The following is a 12783-nucleotide window of genomic DNA, read 5'->3' as shown; positions in this document are numbered from 1 at the left end:
TGATGAGCGCGGACCGCACTAGAAATATACAGCCGCGAAAGTCCCTGTGCGGCCGCGATTGAAATTACATGGACCGCGATGACTGAGATTTAGAGAGCCGACAACTTGAGCAAAAGTGAGAAGTGCGGACCGCACCAGAATTGTGCGGCCACGAAATTCCTTGTGCGGCCGCAATCGAAATTATATGGTCCGTGAAATGAAGAACAAGAGATAGATCCAAAAGAGAAGAATGCGGATCGCATCAGAAATATACGACCGCAAAAGCAAGAGTGCGGCCGCACTTAGAAATATGCGGCCGCACAACCTCCGCAGGGGCATTCTTGTCCGATATTTTAAGCTCAGTATAAATAGAACTTTTTGTCATTTTTAGGGGATAGCAGGTTATGTAATGTTTTGTATATGGCTGACTTTTCGGTTTTCAAATTTTTTGTAATAGATTCACTTTTTAACATTAGATTTTCATTTCATAAATTAATATTATGGATTTTATCTTCATTTCATCTTTAATTTCTGTTATTTCCATGAGTAGCTAAACCCATAGCTAGGGTTGTAACCCAACCCTAGTGTGGGTATTTAATGGGTGTTTGATTTTAGGGCTTGAATGTGAATGAGTTAGTGATATTTAGCCTAGTTCTTGCTATAACTCAAGAATTAATGGTTGCAAACATTGATTCATGCTTTTATGACTTAGTCTCTACTTGAGAAAGAGGGACTAAGTCTAGGAAAACTAGGCTAACAAGGAATTGGGGTGAACTCAAAAAATTGATAACCCCAATTAAAGGGTTAAACCTAGAGATAGTAATACCCAATTTGAGCCAATATCATTTGATTTGCATGAATTCCCATTTAGACTTGAGAAAGGTAAATTTGGTAAAATTACTCAAACTACCGAGAGGTATAGAGTGAGTACCCGGGTGTAATAGCTATAATAAAATCGCAATTAATCAAGCTTGCTCTAGATTTTGCTACCCGTTATATATCCACCTAGGTAGAAGTCACTACCCTTATCTCTTTAAACATTTGAAAAACAACAACAAAAATATTGTCCTTAGTTTCAATTATTGCAATCTTTAGAGTAAAGTTAAAAATAGAAAAACTAATCAAGTTTGTGGAAGTGCAATTAAAGCCAAAACTTGCAAATAACTTAGATATACACCTAATCCCATATTCTAACTCTCTGTGGATTCGATCCCGGCCTGTATTGGGTTTATTATTGCATCGATCTCCTCGCTACTCAATTATGGTGTAGTTTTGGAATAGATCAATTTTTGGCGCCGTTGTCGGGGAGTTAAATGGATTTAGCTATATATCTAGGTATTTGTATGTTTTGTCTTCCTTTCCTTCCGAGTCACTAATTTTGTTTGTGAATTGCTTTTAGGTACAAAATGGCCCTTAACAATGAGCCCCCCCAAAAATTTACCATTGGGGGAGGAGGTAGATGACGATCAAGTGGATGAGGTTCATCCCGAGCCTTAAGTAAACAGGCGAGGCCGACCACCTCCACAAAGGGCAACGCACCAGGTGTTGCCGAATGAGGGCTATGCAAGTGCAATAGTCCCGCCCCGGATTAGGGCGGGCAACTTCCAAATTACCAACGTGATGCTTACACTGCTTGAGCAGTGGGGCTTTTTCACTGGAGCTCCACACCAAAATGCCTACAAGCACCTCAAGGGGTTCGTTGATACTTGTTGGGGGAGCAAGCAACCAAATGTCACAGAGGATGCACTGCGGTTAAGGCTATTTCCCTTTTCTCTATGGGGAAAGGATTTGGACTGGTCAGAGAGATTGCCCAATCATTCTATCCATACTTGGGATGAGTTGTCCGAGAAGTTCAATGCCAAATTCTTCTCTCCGTGGCACATGGCTATACTAAGGGATGAAATTTTAGCTTTCAAACAAGAACCCAATGAGCCATTGCACGAGATTTGGGAAAGATATCGCGCCATGATCAAAGAATGCCCGAACAATGATATGACCGAGGCCATGATCTAATAGACCTTCTACAGGGGGATCAACACAACAAATCAGTGTATGGTAAATCAACTTGCTGGGGGTAACTTCATGAACACGCCTTATTCTGAAGCTTGTGAAATCTTGGATGAGATGGCAGACACCTCTTCGGCATGGCAAAGTAGAGCCAATGTTCCTCAGGGTGACCCAAATGTTATTCACCTACACAAGGAGTTACATGATCATGGCCAATCTATTGCGGAGTTGACAACCACCATGAACCAATTGGCCAAGTCTCAGCTTCAACAGGTTCAAGGGTCGAAACAGGTGAATGCTATGGAAGGGATGAACATAATGGTAAACAAGAGACGACAACGAGGTCAACAAGTACAAAACCATCCGGAACAATTTGAGCAAAATAATAGTGGGTATAATCAAGATGATTCATATGATGAGAAAGATGAAGAGGTTCAATATGTCAACAATTATCAAGGTCAAAGAAGCAATGCTCCAAATCAACAACAATGGAGATCACAAGGAAACCAAGGAAACTGGAACAACCAAGGCCACCAAGGAAATTGGAGTGGTGGCAACAACAATAATCAAAGCAATTGGGGTAATCAAGGAAATTCGGGAGGAAATAATCAAGATAATTGGGGTGGCAACAATCAAGCAATTGGGGGAACAACAATAATCAAGGGAGTTGGAATAATAGCAATCAAGGAAATCAGGGGTCAGGTTTTCAGAGGTCCCCGATGTATCAACAACCAAACAACCCACCTCCATATCCGTCACAAGGTCCTAGTTCTTCCAATAATGAAATGGGACGGATTAAAAACATGTTTAAGCAAATGATGGAGAAAAACACAGACTCCGATGCCCAATTAGCCTCCTACAACACTTCTATCCGCAACTTGGAGGGTCAACTTGGCCAAATTTCTCAAGATTTAAATACTCACCAAAAGGGGGCACTACCTAGTGATACGGTGGTGAACCCAAAAGGTAGAAATACGGGGCATGCAATGGTCGTGACAACAAGAAGTGGGAAAGGTGGAGTTGCTAGCACCTCAAACCAAAGAAGACATGTGGGTGATGATGTGTTTGTACAAGATGATGATGAGCCAAGCCATGATGTTCAAGCTAATTAAGAAGCGAGGATTGATATTGATGAAAATGTGGAGGAGATGCAAGAAGAAGTGAAATCGTCTAGGGAGCACGTGACTGACCTACCGGAATCGGTAGTGCCAAAGGCTAAGGTACCAATGCCAAGGCCTCCTCTTGCATACCCTCAAAGACTTGCAAAGAAAAATAATGAGAATCAATTCAAGAAATTCATTGATATTATGAAAAATTTTTCCATAAATGTGTCGTTGGTTGAAGCCTTAGAACAAATGTCGGGATATGCCAAGTTCATGAAGGATTTGGTAACAAAGAAGACATCAATGAACTGTGAAATGATCAAAATAACACATCAAGTGAGTGCTATGGGTGCACTCCATGGCTCCAAAGTTGGAAGACCCCGTGCTATCACAATCCCGTGCACTATTGGAAGTGTCAATTTCGCCAAAGCTCTATGTGATTTGGGGGCAAGCATTAACTTGATGCCCTATTCTGTGTTCAAAACGTTGGGGATTGTGCAACCAAGACCCACATCCATGAGGTTGCAAATGGCGGATCGTACAATGAAAAGGACAATGGGAATAATTGATGGCGTGTTAGTTAGGGTCGACAAGTTCATCCTTCTCGCATATTTTGTGATACTTGACTGTGAGGTTGCCTACGAGGTGCCAATCATTATGGGGAGACCTTTCCTTGCTACAGGGAAGGCCTTTATTGATATGGAAGCTGGAGAGATCACCTTCTGGGTGGGCGATGAAAAAGTGGTGTTCCATGTTTGTAAATCAATGAGGCAGCCAAATAGCAACGAAGTGTGTTCGTTCATGGACCTTGTGACCGAAGTAATTGTTGATGACACAAGTGCTGTGATAAATGTGGAAGATACCTTGGAAATTGTGTTGTTGAATCATGATGAGGATGAGAAGGAAGGCTTTGTAAAATATGTCAATGCTTTGCAAGGAATGGGATCATATACTCATAAGCCCAGAAAACATTCCTTGGATCTCGAAAACCGGAAAACTCCACCAACAAAGCCCTCAATCGAGGAACCTCCCACCTTGGAGCTAAAGCCTTTGCCTTCACACCTCAGGTATAAGTTTCTAAGCCCTTGTTCCATTTTACTTATTATTCTTTCCTCGTGCATAACTAACGTGCAGGTAGATGCCACCCTTGCGTTGCTTCAAAGTAGGAAGAAAGTAATAGGTTGGACATTGGCAGATATTCAGGGTATAAGCCCCGCCTTTTGCATGCACAAAATCATTTTGGAGGAGGATGACAAACCCTCCGTGGAACATCAAAGACGATTGAATGAGGCCATGCAAGATGTAGTAAAGAAAGAGATCATCAAGTGGTTGGATGCCGGGGTGGTTTACCCCATTCCTGATAGTTCGTGGACCTCACCAGTGCAATGTGTCCCAAAGAAAGGGGGCATGACTGTGATCACAAATGACAAAAATTAATTTATACCCATAAGAACTGTCACCGGGTGGAGAGTGTGCATGGATTATAGAAAGCTCAACAAAGTTATGCGGAAAGACCATTTTCCGCTTCCATTTCCTGATCAAATATTAGATAGGTTAGCCGGACGTGCGTATTATTGCTTCTTGGATGGATATTCCGGATATAACCAGATTCTAATTGCACCTGAAGACCAAGAAAAGACCACCTTCACTTGTTCATATGGCACTTTTACATTCTCGCGGATGCCATTCGGGTTATGCAATGCACCGGCAACTTTTTAGCGGTGTATGATATCTATCTTCACCGATATGGTGGAGGACTTTCTCGAGGTTTTCATGGATGATTTCTCTATCGTGGGGAATTATTTTGAAGAGTGCTTAGATAACTTGGATAAGGTATTGGCACGCTGTGAAGAAACTAACTTCGTGCTGAATTGGGAGAAGTGTCACTTTATGGTCAACGAGGGCATTGTCCTCGGTCACATGATTTCCAAGAATGGTATTGAGGTTGATAAAGCAAAAATTGAAATGATATCCAAACTCCCTCCCCTTACTTCCGTAAAGGGAGTGAGAAGCTTTCTAGGTCATGCGGGGTTTTACCGCCGATTCATCAAGGACTTTTCTAAGGTTGTAAACCCCTTGTGCAAACTATTAGAGAAAGATGCCAAGTTCCTTTTCAATGAAGATTGTATGAAGGCATTTGAACTACTAAAGTATAAGTTGACTACCACTCCTATTATCACCGCGCCAAATTGGAGCTTACCATTTGAGTTCATGTGCGATGCAAGCGATGTGGCGGTTGGTGCGGTATTGGCCAACGAATTAATAAAATCTTTCATCCGATCTACTATGCTAGCAAGACCATGAACGAGGCCCAAGTCAACTATACGGTGACCAAGAAAGAACTCCTAGCCATTGTCTTCTCTATGGAGAAGTTCTGCCCATACCTAATGGGTACAAAGGTGATTGTTCACACCGACCATGCGGCACTTGGTTATTTGATGAGCAAGAAAGACTCTAAGGCAAGTTTGATGCGGTGGGTGCTTCTATTGTAGGAGTTTGATCTAGAGATTAAAGACCGAAAGGGTAGTGAAAATCAAGTGGAGGACCACTTGTCCCGATTGGAGGAGGAGGGGAGGCCACATGATGGCCTTGAGATCAATGATTCATTTCTTGATGAACAACTTCTTTCCATTTCTATGATTGGGATGCCACGGTTTGCTGATGTGGCCAACTAACTATCTAGTGAGTGGCATTGTTCCGAATGAGTTCTCCTCAAACCAAAGGAAGAAGCTCAAACGGGACTGCCTGGACTACTATTGGGATGAGCCATATCTCTTCAAAATTTGCACTGATGGTGTTATCCGGAGATGTGTTCCAGAAGAAGAGCAATTGGGTATTCTTGAAGCTTGCCTTTCTTCGCCCTATGGTGGTCACCATTGTGGAGCGAGAACTGCTACAAAGGTCCTAAGCTGTGGATTCTATTGGCCTACCTTGTACAAAGATGCTAGCGAGCTCGTTAAGCATTGTGATAAATGTCAAAGGGCCGATGGGATCTCCAAGAAAAATGAGATACCTCTCACCACCATCCTGGAGATTGATATTTTTGATGTTTGGGGCATTGATTTTATGGGTCCGTTTGTGAGCTCATGTGGGAACACCTATATATTGATAGTTATGGATTACGTTTCCAAATGGGTTGAAACCGTGGCTTTGCCCAACAATGAAGCTCGGAGTGTGTTAGATTTCTCGAAGAAGAACATATTTACAAGGTTTGGTACTCCAAGGGCCATCATTAGTGATGGTGGTTCACATTTTTGCAACAAAGCCTTTGACACTTTACTCTCCAAGTACGATGTCACTTACAAGGTGTCAACCCCCTATCACCCCCAGGCAAGTGGACAGGTTGAAGTCTCCAACAGGGAGATCAAGAGTATTCTATCCAAGACTGTCAATGCAAATCAGACTGATTGGTCAAGGAAACTTGACGATGCGCTTTGGGCCTATAGAACAACTTACAAGACTCCAATTGGTATGTCTCCGTATCGGTTGGTGTTTGGGAAAGCATGTCACCTTCCGGTGGAATTAGAGCATAAGGCCATGTGGGCGTTGAAGAAATTGAACCTTGAATGGGATGTAGCTGCCAATCTTCAGGTGGAGCAATTAATGAACTTGATGAATTCCGGTTCCATGCTTACTCCAGTTCGTCCTTGTATAAGGACAAGATCAAGTACCTACATGATAAGTATATCCGGAACAAAGAATTCAAAGAAGGTGACCTTGTTCTTTTATTCAACTCTCGGTTACGGATGTTTCTCGGAAAGCTTAAATCAAAGTGGAGTGGTCCTTTTGAAGTGGTACATGTGACTCCTTTTGGTGCTGTTGATTTGAAAAATAAGAATGGTGAGATTTTTAGAGTCAATGGGCACCGGGTGAAGCACTACCTTGGTAAGGTTGATAATGGCCACGTTGTGGCATTGCTCCATTTCAAATGAATGATGGTAACATGTGTCGTGCCACGACATTAAATGGGGCGCTTCTTGGGAGGCTACACATGTATTTTTCTTTCTTTTGATTTTCTTGTTAGATTAGGCATTATTTTGGACTAACTAGTTGCAAAGCGTATGCAAGAATTAGGTGTGCAGTGCAGAAAATGGACAAGAAAAAAAATTGGCCAAGTAGTAAAATTGTGCAGACCGCGCCAGAATTATGCAGCCGCACAAGCCCTTCGCGGCTGCACAATTCTGTGTGCGGTCACACAGCTGAAAGATGGAAAATGCCAACTCTCTGAAGTTTGGCCTGACAAAATCCCTTAAAGATTCGCGGCGGCGATCAAAATTTTTGCGGACCGCACAGATTATGCGGCCGCAGCCATTTTTATGCGGACCGCATCACAAAATCAGCTGTCGAGTTAGAAAAGGTAAAGAGTGCGGACCGCGCCAAAATTGTGCGGCCGCACTTAGGTAAGTCGGTGTGGCCAAAGTATAAATAGGAGTTTTCGAGATTATTCATACTTTACACTCTCTGACCTCCCAAGCACAGTGCACTCTTTCTTGTTTTCAATCTCATCCCATACTCATCAATTGTTAATTTCCTACTACATTTCATTACTGGTATGTTAATTTCAATGAATTAATTTCATCTTTTTCTTTTCTTTCCTCCTTGTTGTAGTTTTCTTTTTATCTAGGATTAAATTTATGCCAAAAATGTCAAATTGATGCTTAATTCTTGTTTAGAAGCATGTGGGTAGTGTTTGAATACATAATGGGGTCTGGGGTTAGTAGCCTTTATTGTTCAATTGCCACAAATCTTGCCTAATTAGTTAAAACCCTAGTATTAATCATACCTCAGTGCCGCTCTGATTTGAATTTCGCGGCCGCACATATTTTTATGCGGTGCGCGCTAGGGTATGCGGCCGCATACAAAATTGTGCGGTCCGCGATACCCTAGGTTGAAGGCACTTGTCATTGCTAAATTTGTGCGGCCACACTCAATTTTGTGCGGTCCGCGTTTGGTTTTTGTGGCCGCACTCAATTTTGTGCGGTCTGCACAATTAAACTTCAGAGACCCAACAAATCGATTATGCAGCCGCACTCAATTTTGTGCGGTCCGCGATGGGTTTTCGCGGCCGCACTCAAATGTATGCGGTCCGCGCTAAGGTAACTTCAGAGAACCAATAGTCTGAACCTGGGATTTCCGTGACCGCACTCAATTTTGTGCGGTCCGCGATGGGTTTTCGCGGCCACAATCATTTTTGTGCAGTCCGCGATGGGCAGTCCGCGGCCGCACTCAATTTTGTGCGGTCCGCACTGCCCTGTTCTGAGAATTAGTGTCTTTCTTTCCAACTATAATTCAATAACACATGTTGAACCCCAATTTTAACTGACTTTCACTACTTGATTGTTGCAGACAATGGTGTGTTCACGTGGTCGAGGTGATGCTTCCAAAGGGAGGGCAGAATCCTCACGAGGTCGGAGTAGCAGAAAGCCTAACATACCACTATCAGTCCAGAAAGTCTTGGGCAAAAAGACTATTATTGGTAGACCACCTCCGAAATCCTCAGACACCAGTGAATACCTCCCATCCCGGAAAACGTCTGAGGGGGATTCTGTACAACCACAACCGGGGGCACAATCACAACAATTCCCCGATAGACTCCGTTTAGTCGATGAACCTACCTCCTCCTCTAGTTCTTCTGATGGCTCAGAGGGAGGTAGTCAGGCATCTGGACCACCTGCCACAACAGCTATAATACCCGCCACAACAGCTACCCCAATTAATTTAGATGATGATGATGAGGTCCCGGATGACGGGAGAGGGGGTGACACAATGATGGGAGGCTTGGCTAGATCAAAGAGGTCGGAGGTGTGGGCTGATAGATTTGTAAGTAAGAAGGCGTATGGAAAATTTCAGGAATGGTGGCCCCAAAGGTCGCTCACTCTTGAGCGATAATTCATAACCAAAGACCTAAGCCAGAACAAGCCGAATGTCCTACGGTAATTTACGGAGAGAAAAAGATGGAAATGGTTCACCTGCCGGATGCATGATGCAAATGAATACCTTGTCAAGGAATTTTATGCCAATGTTGCCCACATCAAAAAGGGTACAAAGGTGACGAAGGTCCGAAACTTGAAAATCCGGTTTGATGGCCACGCACTGAACACATATGTAGGGTTTGAAGATGTTGAGGCAGTGCAATACCTGGAGAAGCTAGCCTTGGTTGATGCAATTCGCCCATGGCTTGCTGAGATACTTGCTATTCTGGGGACAACACCCGCATGTCTCACAACAGGAGTTCAAATTGTCAGAGCCACCCTAAACTTTAAAGAAAAAGAGTGGGCAACATTCGTGTGCAGCCGTCTTGACCCGTGCCAACATGAGAATGTCCTTCCACTTCCCCGGGCAGTATTGGTAGCTTCCATCATGGCCGGCTATCCTATTAATGTGGGAAACTTGATGTCCTACAACATCTCCAATGCAGTCCAGAAAGAAGAGAGATCGTATCCCTACCCCAACTTCCTCACAGAGTATTTCCAAGACCAAGGGGTAGAGCCGAGACATTTTGATGTGGAGGTGAAGGCTAAAAAGCCTTTCTCATGGTACCACCTCCAGGGAGCGGACAACCCTAAATTTAGGGGTAAAGCCACTACCTCCACTGGCCAGTCTAAAGAGCCAGGGGTAGTGACTACCGGGTCAGTTACCGAGCCCTCCACAGCAGCCGATACTTCTGCTGTAGCAGTAGCCATGCCTCCTCCTTCCTCCGGACCTTCCCTCTCAGTGCCATTGTCAGTGCCCATATCTTCTACATACCCTCAGACTGCACTGTGGGTTTCATAGACACTATCCAGTCTCAACAACTGGATGCAGGCAGCTACCACAAAGCTGACTGCCATATCCAATGCATTGGCAACACAGTCTTCAGCCTCATTAGAGCTTCAGGTACCTCCATCAGTGAATGACTCTTTGAAGAAGATTCTGGACAACCAGTTTAAGATTCTGGACGACCAGAAGAAGATCTGGGAGACTCTTGACACACATGGGAGGATTATCAAGGATTTGGGGAAGCAGGTGAAGAAGATGCGTAAGACTTAGGCATCTAAGGAGTCGATGGAGAAGTTGAGCAAAGAGGTTGAGAAGATTGCTTCTACTGGTGATATCCCACTAGACTTGCTCATAGAGGAGACAGTCCCAGCAGTACATGCAGCAGTGCCCGAGGCATCAGATGCAGCAGCCAGCCAGTATGAGGAGCCGGCTACCACTGCACATACTGTTGCAGAGCTGATTCATATGCTCAGCAACCCCGTAATCCCCCAATCAGAGGATGTGGAGATCCAGTTAGAGTATACGGATGGTTCTGATGACTCGATGCAGACAGAGACCACATAGGGAGTTTTCCCTACTCTTTATCTCCTTTTTCCTGTTCTTATTTGTTATAAGCATTGAGGACAATGCTATTTTTCGGTTGGGGGTGGTCCATTTTGATTTGATGACATTTGGTATGTAATAACCATTATACTATTTTTCTTTGTCTTTATTGTTATCGTTATTGATCTTTATTTTCACTTTTGGTATGTATATATTCTCACCATTCAACGTATATATTCATTCCCATTATGTATATATTCGCTTTACTTCATTTTGCACATATTCAGTCTACTTTCCGTAGTTTACTTCATAACTACTTTCGTTATTTTTCCTTAGTAGCATAGCTTCTTATTTACTTTAGTAGCTTCTTTTTAAGTTGTTAGCTTCTTTTTACTTTTTGTGTGAACTATAAGCCTTTGGTTTACTTAATGCCATGGTTCTTTCCAAAGGTGGATGTGTGTGAACCGGGTGGCTCTTCCCATGACAACCTTCTTAAGGGATTGAGTCCATTTTCTTTATGTTTTTTGTATATATAGTAGTAATGAATAAAAGTGTCTCAAGAAGGCTTCACTTGGTACTAATACATTTACCTTCGACCTTATGGTTAGAAACAAGTTGATTGGCAAAGAATAGCTCTAGCTGTGACCTTTATACTCTTGTGTTGGCTAAAACAATCATTGAGTGATTTCTTTGAGCCATTTGTGATTTTCAATCTTAGCTAGGGTTGTTGTGGGCCCTCGACTATGTTCTCTTTAACAATCCAGCAGCTTGAGAGGTGAGGTATTGAATTGCAAGTCCAAGTTCTGTGTCAATAAGTCTAGAACTTGCCCTGAATGTTTGTCTAGCAAAATTCTAAGTGTAGCTCGACTTGAGAAATGATTGTAGGCTCTCCTTAATCCAATTTGAAACTTGAAAGCTTCTGTAGCCTACTAATGTGATATCCCTAGTCAACCCCTTTGAGCAGAAGCCCTTTTTCATTCAATAGCCATGTTACAAACCTTTATCCATTTTATAATGACCTCTCTTCGCACCCGATCTTTCCTTAGCATTCTTGATACAATTGGCAAAAGCATAAGTTTGGGAGAGAGATGAGGAATGTGAAAGTGATAAAAGGTACAAAGAACAAAAAAGAGTGACATGGAAAAGGAAGAAAAGCCAAAAAGAAATATTCCAAAAAAGAAAGTGAATAAAGTAGAAAGTCGAAGGGATTCAAAGAAAGCAAGGATGAAAAGCATAGAGTGCTTAGAAAAGGAGAAAAATGATTATCATGAGCAAGAAAGAGTGACATTACATCTCTCTAGTTCCACTAAGGAAGAAGAAAATGACTCCAAGAGTCAAGAAAGTATGAGCCAAAAAAAGAGGAAATGGAGTGCTTAAGGAAAGATGAAACCATCATATGCCAATAAGTCCTACCATGATCCAAAAGCCTTCATTACGTTCTCGCAAAAACCCTATATGATTTCAAGTTGAGTGAGCTTATATTAGTGGTGATTTACATAAGGGTCAGGCTTATGGTACTTAGAGCACGACTTGTGACATTCTTTTGAGAGAGATGAGCGCACTTCTTCACAATCTTTGTTTTGAGGGTTACATTCTAAAGTGAGATTTGCTCATGGAGAGTAGAGGAGGAGGAGTTTGGGTTCCACAATGACCTATGTGATAGAGCGAGCTTCCTTGATGAATTAAGTCAACTCTTGATACTCTAGTGTCACAGTAGAACTATGGTTCTCAAAAGGTCAAAAACATGGTGTTGTTGATAATTCATTTGTGTTGAGGGTAATTGTTAGTCCCAATTGATGCATGATTGGTTTACCTTAGGCCAGCTGAAATATCATTTTTTCTAGTGGAGGTGGAAAGTACCTTATTTGCTTGAGGATAAGCAAAAGCTTAAGCTTGGGGGAGTTGATAAGTGGGGATTTTAACCTATTATTTGCTCTCTTTTACTTGTGTTTTAGGCCAAAAATAATTGAAGGTATTCCCGAAAACTAATGAAATATGCTTGCTTGCAGGAATTATTCAAATTGAGCCAAAGGAATCAAAATCAACTCACAAAGGAGTCAAAAGTTGAACAAAAACCAAGGTTGGGCAAAGAGGTTTGAAGCGCGGACCGCACAAATATTGTGCGGCTGCGAAAGCCATGATGCGGCCGCAATCAATATTACGTTGTCCGCGAGAGGGAGATCCAAAGAGTGATTTTTGGGCTAAATGATGAGTGCGGACCGCACCAGAAATATACGGCCGCGAAAGTCCCTGTGCTGCCGCGATTGAAATTACACGGACCGCGATGACTGAGATTCAAAGAGCTGACAACTTGAGCAAAAGAGAGAAGTGCAGACCGCACCAGAATTGTGCGGCTGCGGAATTCCTTGTGTGACCGCGATCGAAATTATGC

This window comes from Nicotiana tabacum, chromosome 13 (assembly GCF_000715075.1).
Source record: "Nicotiana tabacum cultivar K326 chromosome 13, ASM71507v2, whole genome shotgun sequence".
NCBI classification, from domain to species: domain Eukaryota; kingdom Viridiplantae; phylum Streptophyta; class Magnoliopsida; order Solanales; family Solanaceae; genus Nicotiana; species Nicotiana tabacum.
Note: the sequence above shows the minus strand (reverse complement) of the source record.